Source organism: Mugil cephalus, chromosome 3 (genome assembly GCF_022458985.1).
Source record: "Mugil cephalus isolate CIBA_MC_2020 chromosome 3, CIBA_Mcephalus_1.1, whole genome shotgun sequence".
Classification (NCBI taxonomy): domain Eukaryota; kingdom Metazoa; phylum Chordata; class Actinopteri; order Mugiliformes; family Mugilidae; genus Mugil; species Mugil cephalus.
The window spans coordinates 27,308,100-27,318,467 of record NC_061772.1 but is presented as its reverse complement, the minus strand read 5'-3'; positions in this window follow the sequence as shown (position 1 = coordinate 27,318,467).

Sequence of the window (10,368 nt, the reverse complement as noted above, 5' to 3'; positions counted from 1 at the left end):
TTACTGGAAAAAAAACGCATTTTATTTTAACGCCGTTATTCCCATCACTGCTCCTCTCTCTTCTCTTCTTTCTCTCTCCTCCCTCCTCCTCTCCCCTTTTCCTCATCCACTCTCTTCTTATTAATCTCTTCCCCCTCCTGTGCTTTTCATCCTTCCTCCTCTTCTTCTTCCTCTCTTCTCTCTCCTTCATTCTCTCATCTTTTTGTTCTCCTCCTCTCTCCTTTTCTTCTCTTTCTTCTTCCTCTCTTTTCTTCTTCTTGATGGATAAGAGGGAAATCCTCCCCTTATTTTTTATTCATGTTGAACTAATAATGAAAGTTTCCAGTCTACATGTGTTTACCTGAACAACCATCTTTCTGAGGACCAGTTTAAGTCTTATATCATCAGATTGAGGACATTTCGACCTGACTTTTTGTCTGTTTTGAAGGTTAAAACTCAGTTTTAGGGTAATGTTACAGTCAGGTTACGGTTAGCTGAGATAGTCAGGGTTAGGATAAGGGGCTAGTTAATGCATTATGCCAATGAGTGTCCTCACAAAGAGCCATACACACATGCTTGTGTGTGATGTGTAGAATAACCACTTTAAGTAAATCTACACCGTCCGTCGATTGTATCAGAGTCAGTTTCTATTCTTTTATTGAGCAGCAGAGCTGAGCATTAAAGAGTCAACGAGAAGAATTCACACAGACTGTGAAATATGTTTCAGGCTGGAGCAAATCAATGAAAAAAACAAACTAAGAGAAATGTTATTATTCTGGTGAGAAACTTCTTCTCTCATCTTTTCTAATTATCTGTAGCAGCAGGAGGACACTGTGGTGCTGTGTTGATTGGAAAAGGACTTTGATGACTTTGCGTTCGGAGCCCTTCAAACCACGTTCCCCTCGCGTGAACTCCGCTCCGTTCTTATTAGCCGTGCGCCACCGCGACCTCCCATTGGTGCAGGATGTTCTCTTCTCGTAGTTATTCTGGGGGGGTTTTCATCTCTGATTTACACGTCGAGGCGTTTTCTTCGGCCTATCGCAGCGGCCGCCTGCTCGTCCCGGAATAGACGGCGGTCATTAGACGCGAAGGCAGCGGTTTTTCCGTGAGGATCAGCTGTGAGCTGCCAAACGCCTCCTCCCGTTCCCGAGGCCAAGTCCAGGCTGGCTCGCATCCCATATGTGGTGCATGAGGAGGAGGAGGAGGAGGAGGAAGCTGCTGCCAGACGAGCAGAACTTTCAAACTGATGACCACTTAGCCGTACGCCTTCCTCATCTAATTTTGATCGTAGCTCTGAGGCAGCACTTATTCGTCCTCGAGATGCTTCTTTTCTGTATTTTTAAATTGGATCAGGGAGCGGAAGGTCAGGTGCAGCTGAATATAGATTATTATTATTATTATAACAAGGTTAAGATGGCTGCACAACATTGAGGCCACCTTCTTAATGTTGTGTAGGTCTCCCCTTGTGTCTCCAAAACAGTGGAGACTCATCAGAGAATGGACATGAGGGTCTTCTGAGGTTGTGGTGTCTGGAAACACACTAGCTGGGTTTACATGGAGCCATATATTCAGTTTATGAGCCGAATGAAAATGCTCCATATAAGCGTCTCAATTAGAATAAACAAACCCAAACCACAGGGGTAGATTATTCCGTTCCTCAAACCGATGTAAATCCATGTAAAATGGTGAATCGGGATGAAGTCGGGCTCCGTTCTGTCTGAGCGTGCTCCGTCTTGATGTAAATGCTCGGCGACGGCCGCCGGTGCCACAGAGAGCTTGTTGTTAATAACAGCTCTGAAAGAACATAGACATTGTTGCACGCTTCGACGGCAGAAAAAATAGAAATACGTTTACAAAGGTCCATTAAAAATTGAGTGAAGCTGGGATACGCTGAAGCGTGGAACGAACTCAGAAACACTGGAAAAACCTTGAAGACCAACTACTTTAAGGATAAACAACACAACAGCAAAAGTGGATATGAACCCGAAAACTTTCCAAAAACAATTGGGGGGGAGGAGGGGGTCTGGTCTGGTCTAGGTGGGTGCTACATGTCTAACTAACATCCACAAGAATGAATGTCACATCCAAAAGTTTCCCAGCAGAACATTGAATTGTCTCAAGATGATCAATGTTATTTACTTCTCCCGTCAGTGGTCATAATGTTGTGGCTGATCCTTGTATAGTATATGGCTTTTGAGTGTTGGGACTTCATCATTCTGATGCTGTCTATTGATTCCTTTCATCACACACACACAAAAAAAAATAGTTTTTGAAAAATAGAGTTTTAGAAACCAAAGACAAGACAAATTCTTTCTCGAAGCCCAAATCGATGCCTGTAAAGTGTTTGTTTTGTCTGACGGCCGCCGGTAAAATATATTTCTGTGAAGTGCCTTGAGACGGGTTTGATTGTTATTGATTTAATTATAATTATATAACAGATTAAAAACTGGTGCCGGTGAATCTTTGTCATTTGTCCCGTTTGTTAGTCTGAGTGGTTTTACGGCCTCCGGAGGATGAAGCCGCTAACTTTTTATTGTTTTAGTGAAACATCTGAATGTGTGAAGGATGAACTGGCACAAAAATAATCACTGTCAGCTGATAAATTTGCGTCAATTTTCTTATAAATCCAATCAATTCATCCCCATTTGTAGCTTACTGCTATTTAACATGCTGCAGTGGTGCTAATGCTAACAGCTAACAAGGTAACAATCTCTAAGCCATGACTTAGATCATGCATCATTTAAAGCCTCGGTATAATTTAAACATGCGCGTTGCAAAGCCCACTACAGTTTTCATGAATGAGCAAATTAGCTACAGAAGCTATAGAAGTGTTTTTTTCAAATACGCTGTCAACAATTTATCTGTGAGACTGGGTAAATTAACGTGGAGGTCTGCGGGGACCGACCGGCTTCTGGAGACGTCCTCATGTGGCCACTCACGGCCCAGAAGCAGACGTTTGATATGCAGCCGCAGGATTCATACCCGCGTACATGTTCATCCAGTCACGTCTCTCTTCCCATGCCCGCTTAGATTTTACAGATTTTTATTGTCACTTCTCTGTAGTTTGCTGTTTCTGTTTCTCCCTCACGTTGACACAAACTGTACAGCTATGAGATAACACCTTTAATCACGTGAAATAAAACATATAAGCAGTATGCAGCAGTGCGATATCGTAGCAGCACGTTGATATGTGCTTGGACAGTCGTGCAAATTGTAGATTGTTGTATGATTTATTGGTTTTGCCTGCGTGGTGTAACAACGTAGAAACAGATAGGAAACAGGGACAGAGGTAGTGAGATGGAAAAGCAAAATAAAACCTGTCCTTAAAGCCTAGTGACGCCCCTGCCCCCGGCCCATAGCAATGACGCTCTTTGATGGCGGTTTAGCAGCAACTCAAAAAAAACACGAAGAACAGCACAAGGTGTTGACCTGGCCTCCAAATCAGAAAAAGAGTCAAGGAAGCAATTCCTTTTAATTAGGAATATAAGAGGCTGAAATCTGTATCATATAGGAAGAAACAAAAAGGTTGTTGGAGAAAGCAGAGCGCTCATCTAGCGTGTCGATGATGCGTCGCATCACTGTGTAGGAAACTCCTCCGAGAATCGGCTGAGCAGTGAATTAAGACAAAGGTATAGAAACCCTGTGAAGACGAAGCCTGCAGCAGACTGCCAAAGGCTGGGTATGAATACAGCCTCCTGAGACGACCGTGACCACAAACACGGAGGAAACATCAACCCTGGAATCACTTCAGAGCAGAGCAGAAACATGAAAACCTCTGTGAGTCTTTCTACCGAATACGTTTTCACAGATAATTCCCACCTAACCTCACATCTGTGACAAAGACGAAGGAAACGCCACAATCTACATTTAGATCTGTCCCTCTGAGAAGAAATAAGACTGAAATAAAAATCAAGTAAGAAACGTTTCTTCTGTGCAAAGTGTCACGATAAAATGGATATTCTACTGAATACAGTGCAGTGGACACACAAAGGTTTTAACCGTTAATCAGCATCAGAAAAAGAGAAATGCCAAAAAACAACAACATAAAAAGAAGTCAGCTCAGTTCTGGAACAACGTGTTTGGAAAAATAAAGCTTTGAGACCAGACAAACCAGACTTTCAGACAAATGCAGCAAAGTTTATTGGATGGACACACAGCAAAATAAACCCTGGAGTTTTTTTTTTTTTTAAGGTAAAGAATATTCTGCAGGGATCAGGTCAATAACCAGATCTCATCCTGATCACTTTCTTCAGACAAAACGAAACACACCTGCACTAAAGAGCTTCACAAAGGAGGAAACACAAGATTTGGAGACATCCAATAAATTAAATGAGCCCCTGAAAATAAGGAGACTTTTAATTTTAAAAATAGTTGCAATTTCTCAAAGTTTTTTTTTGTGGAAATCCTTGAAGTCTGCACTTCAGTTGCATCTCAAATCCAGTTGTGTCACCGTCCAAATATTTTCTAGGCCCAACTGTACAAATGGGAATCTGTGGATGATGTGCAACATTTTCTTTTTATTATTGTTGCATCGCCTCAAAAATAATAACAGACAGTTGTGAGTCTTATTAGTTGATTTTAGTCTGTTCCACTAATGTTCTGCTGATTTAATTAGACTTTTTTAATTTAATTTTATTTAAACTAAAGCTACATCTCGTAATGAAGGGGAAAAAAATGGATGAGATGATGCAAACTTTTTGGTTTTTAACCTAATGCAGCATATATTAAATTAAAATCTCTAAAATGAACAGACATTTAGATGTGATGAGATAAAATAAGATGTGCCTTTATTCATCCACATATGGGTGCATGTATATAAAAATAAGAGTATGAAAAAAAAGGTATATTAGCATAACATTCAAGTTGGGAAGGATGCAGACAGTTCAAAGCTGCAGATATAATATATATATATATATATATATATATATGTATATATATATATATCATATATGTGCATGTGTTACATAGAGAACAGTGCAGTCGTGTGCAGGAGTGTTGCACATATGTTGTTATTGTTGGTTTACTGGGATCAGACCTGGTTATAGAGTCTGACGGGAGGAAGGACTGGTGATACCTAGAAGACCCACAAATGTGCAGCAGGTTTGTAAAGTTCTTCAGGAAACATAAAGCATTTATGTGGGTTCTAGAAAAGAAAAGTTACTTATGCGTTTGTAAAATGAAAATGAAAACAAGCTCCTTTATAAATGCAAATCAGCGCCATATTGTGTTTTATAATATTCAGCTTCACTGTGTGAGTGAGTGAGTGAGTGAGTCGTGCTTTATATTCATTCATTTACTGCCTTTATGAGAAGTGCATTTTAAATTTTAAACGTCCTGATTTCCTGAACGTGGAGATGCTGTACTGAGGAACGGCTTCATCAGCTCCTCCGGGCGAGAGATTGCACACACATGCTAACAGCCGAGAGCCCTTCTGGATTACGGATGTGGAACCGTATCATGCAGCTTTACACAAAATTCAAAAATATTTATTTTATTTTTTGTAAATACCACAAGACAGAGGACAGATTCAAATTCTGGAAAAGCAGGTGAAACATATCAATGGGCAATAAGACGGATGTGGAGCAGGCGTGATTACGTAACGCTGAGAGCTGCAGGTGCTGTCTGAGGTGTTGGTTTGCCGTAAGATGGAGGAGGAGGAATGACAGCTGTGAGCCTGTCAGGTCAGGTCAAGCAAACAAGCAGAAATGTTCTTCCTGGAACCTGATGGTGACGTAATGTTTCTATAAAAAAAATAAAAAAATTGAACTTAAGTGAGACAAAATTGGTGTGGACAAGTGTAAATGATTATCAGTGGATTATGAAGGAGGTATAGGTTGTGAAGCCTGTGATGAGAATAAGACTGATCATCTCGTTAGGACGTATTGTTCTTCTGGGAAACCTGTGTCCTTTAATACCTTGCACCACTTGAACCATCCATGGAAACGGCGTATGGTATGTTCCCCAGATAAGTGGCACTGCAGCCGTCCTCGTGATGTAAAAGAATAAATGATGAATAAATCATCCGTTGAACAACTTCAGATTTTTTAAGTGATGAAGGTCGACCAAACACTGACTAGTCTCTGATGACGTCACTGATAAAAACCCAGTAGAAGGTAATGAAATCTATATTCTTCACCTGAATACGTTTGCTGAGAACAGACAGATCATGTGCTACATCCTGTGTATAGACTGTATAAAAACAGGCAGCAGCTCAGCACCACAGTGTGTTGGAGGATGGGATAGTGTAGCCAGGTTAAAAAAAACAAAAAATTTCTGTGAAGGCTTCTCTGTGTACTTTACTAAGCTACTTTATCAGCCAAAAAAAATGCATGTTCTCATAAATAAATGCAGCATTTCCTCTTAAACATATTACCCGACCAACTCTTCCTCCGCTTACTGGTTTTCCAGCTTTTGTTGTTTGGGTGGGGGTGGGGGTGTTCTGTCCACTTCTCTTACTGAAGGACCCAAATTCAGATTCATGGCAAATTCATGCCGTGGGCCAGATTAGTCGACACGCTGACTAATCTGTACAACCACTAACAGACCGAGAACGGCCCACAAAAGGCTTCAGGTGTTTCAGGACCGAACCTTCGTCATCAAATCCCCGCGTTGCTCAGTCGTTTGCTGTAGCTCCGTCTTTGTCCGTGCGACTCAGCTGATTTAGACTCTTACCTGGGCTGTGCTTGACTTCTGCTTCTCTGCAAACGCAACAAATAAGCGCACAACGCTCAGCGGTACTTAAAGTCGTACGGATGGTTTGCGGCAGAGTTTCTGGAGGCATTTGTGGGTGACGACCGTTTGACTGCATGTGGTTGAATAATCCTGCTGAAGATTGTGAATGTTTTTTTGTTTTTTTTGTTACCGCTGTGATAAACCCACATCAGTGCAAGTGATGTAACAACACAGCGGGCACCAGCCTTTCCACGCCCCGTCTTTCTTTCACGCACTTTCATGCAAATTAGAGCCGCGGAGCACTCAGACGAGCAGTTTTTTCCATTACTGGAGACAATTTAGATTCTCATCGGTGCTGTATGAATAAAATTTAATTAAAATTAATTTAATACAAACTAAAACCAACAATACTATAAATAACTGTTAGAAGGTGACTGGGTTTCACAGACCAGCTTCCTCTGGCAGGTGGCGGCTTTGAAACCCGGGCGACGCCTCTGGCTACAGGAAGTCACAGGTGTGATGGAGGCAAGTGGAGCCGTAAACCACACACCACCCTGCCCGAATCGATTACCCCTGATGGGAGGGCGTGTCCACACACGAGACAGGAACAGACACGGACACACAAACCACGTTAAACGTTCTGCTTTCCATGAACGGAGCTCGTTTCCGGCGCTTTGATTTCAAAAAGTCTCTGACAAGACACATGATACAAACGCATTATTATTCAATTTAAACCTGTTTAGAAGTACACATTAGTTTATATACAGCATTTAGATACTAGACAGGAAAAAAAAATATTATTTTGTCACTGTGTTTTTCGTCCGTCTGCCTTGTGTCTGTGATCTCGTCTTTTTTTTTTTTTCTTTGAGTTTGAGTTTTTTTTCATTAATTTAATTTAAGTTTTTGAACCCTGGCTTCATCTTTGTCCTGCACTTGTGTCCTCATCCCCACAACCATCCAATAACAGCCAGACACAGTCAGAGGCAGAGGATAAAAATGGGTCGTGAAAGTAAAAGTGGGGGACTAGTTTTTTCGATTTCTCCTGTAATACCTGCACAAATGTGTTTTTTTTTTGTTGTTGTGGTTGTTGTTATATTTTTACGAAATCTCAAAGCAATCTCACTTCATAGAGGTCAGGAAACGAGCTCAACATTAATTTTCTGACGACTAATCATAAATACTTACAACAGGAAAAGGTGTAAATTTGTAAAACAATTTAGAAACAGAAATTAAATTATGTCATACACTTAATAGATGCAAAAAATGATATTATTAGTCACTATAAAACAATATTATGAACAAAGGGGCACTCATGAACCGGAGAATGTGTTTCTGGTTATGCTTTAGTCAATATTTGTTCCTTTATTATGAAAGAGTATAGGACAAAACAGGATATAGTAAGAAGGATAAGCACAATAAGAAATAGCACAGACAAAAATAAACACAGAAGATTTACATATGTATAAGTAAATAGATGTAAAAACACATAAAAATAGTAATACATCCTTATTTATTATTCACTGACTCTACCAGTTTAAGTTTTTAACATTTCAAAAATCAGAACTGTGTGGGTGCTTCCAACACTAGCTCGCACTTCACCACTATCATCTATTAATATATACAATATAAATATTTAAATTTATATATTATATAATTATACATTACAGATGTTTCCCCCAATACTTTGGCTTGACTGCTTCCGTTTTTAGCGCTGCCCCCCTCCCCTCCCCGTCCTTAAAGTAAGCAAACATCCCCTCATCCACTCTGAACATGCAGTCGGAGCCATATGGGACTTCAGCTCTCATTAGCCCAAGATAGCGTGAAACATGCGAGCTGAGAGGCATCGGAGACGACCGTCATTCAGCCGGGGACGTGTCTGCCTCTTATATGTTGAGTTCGCTCCTATACAGTACAACACACACACAGTAGAAACAAACCCTAATGAGCTGTGTGTCTCAGCCCTTACTGAGGCTTCCCACTGATTTAAAGATACACCCATCAGCCATAACATTATGACCACCTTGCTAATATTGTTTAGGTCTCCGTTGTAGAGAATGGACATGGGCCTTCTGAGGGTGTCCTGTGGTACAACAGGGTTTGTTACTGGGAGGCTATTGGGTCCTAAGGGTTGAGGGGACGGGAGGGGAGGGGCCTCTGTGGATCATCCCACAGACGCTTGATCAGGTTGAGATCTAGTGAATTTGGGGGCCGGGTCTGGCCAGGTCTTTAGAGGCCTAAACTGTTTTTGTGTGTGTGTCTGATGCCTCTGATGCTATGGGGGTGGGGATTCCTGGTCTAGTCTGGTCTACATGTCTAAATAACATCCATAAAAATGAATGTCAGGTCTAAAAGTTTCCTAGCAGAGCACTGAATTTGTCACAACATGTTTTAAATGTCATTTTCTTCCCCTGTCAGTGGTCATAATGTTGTGGCTGATCAGTGTGTACACATGTACAGATGAAACTAAATGCTAAACTAACTTATATTTTTTTGTTTAGTATATTTTACATAAAAGCAACCAACATAAAACTTTAGAAGTTTGAAGTTGCTGCAGAACTTAAGTTATTATAGCACCTCCTTCAAAAACAGCGAACGCCCCTGCGATAAATATTACAGAGCAACCTCTCTCCACGAGGACACGGAGCAGTGACAGGAACACTCAGGCTAAGTGCAGCCGTGGGTTCATTGAGGAGACTGTGGACGAAACTGGGCAGGTGCGGGTATTTATAGCGGACCTCGTCAGCACAAAGTCCAGGTAGACCTGACGCCAGGCCGACCACGCTCCGTGGACCCGGCTGAGACTTGACTCTGCATCACTGGGGCCCGAGGTGATTACGGGTGAATAATCTACCTGGCATGTGTGCGAGGTTTGGGATGGAGTGAAGACGGACGCACGGATGGGTGACTGAGGCGTTGTTTCTGGACGCCTCTCAGAGGAGATCCTGCTCATTTTTATTTTTTTATTTATTTTTTTCCCATCCCTGCATATGCACTCAATTATAAGCTTTAATCATAACACCACCAGCTGGACTCGTTCATCCAATTTTCCCTGCGCCACCTTTCAGCCGTGACTTGATTTATATATTTGATAATAGAGTGAGAAGTTTTGAAATCTGGAAAAAAAAAAAACAGACCAGCAATTCACTTCTCAGCGGATGGGAAAGCACATTATAGTCGAGAGGTAGCAGATAATCAGCCCACGTCACGGACTGATTATCTCTGAGTGGACGAGTGAATAGTTGAACTCCAACCTCGCTATAGCAGTCTAACAATAACTCGTTCCATGTGTCTTCTCCATTGGTCTGGGCGACACTTTGCGTCGTCAATTACGCATATTATGCCAATTATGTCTGGAAATGAGAGAAGACTCTCAGAGGAAACTAGTTCGGTGACTTGTTCAAGGGTCCTTTCAGCTTCGTGCATGATTAAAAATATTAATAAACTGACCCCAGAGAAGTTCAAATTAGTATATTTTACGTTTAACGTAGGCAACAGGTGGTTTCTTCAGTGGGTGTGTGGAGCAGAGATGTTATAACTTTTAGATTCACATCTTTTTTTTTTATCACTTTGTCTGGTCAATTTGAGTTTTTTCTTTTTAGTTGTTCTTGAACCGTTTTTGTGTGTGTGTCAGACTCGCACGGGTCATTGCTATGGGGAGGGGGGTGTCTGGTCTGGTCTGGTCTAGGTGGGTGCTACATGTCTAAGTAACATCCACAC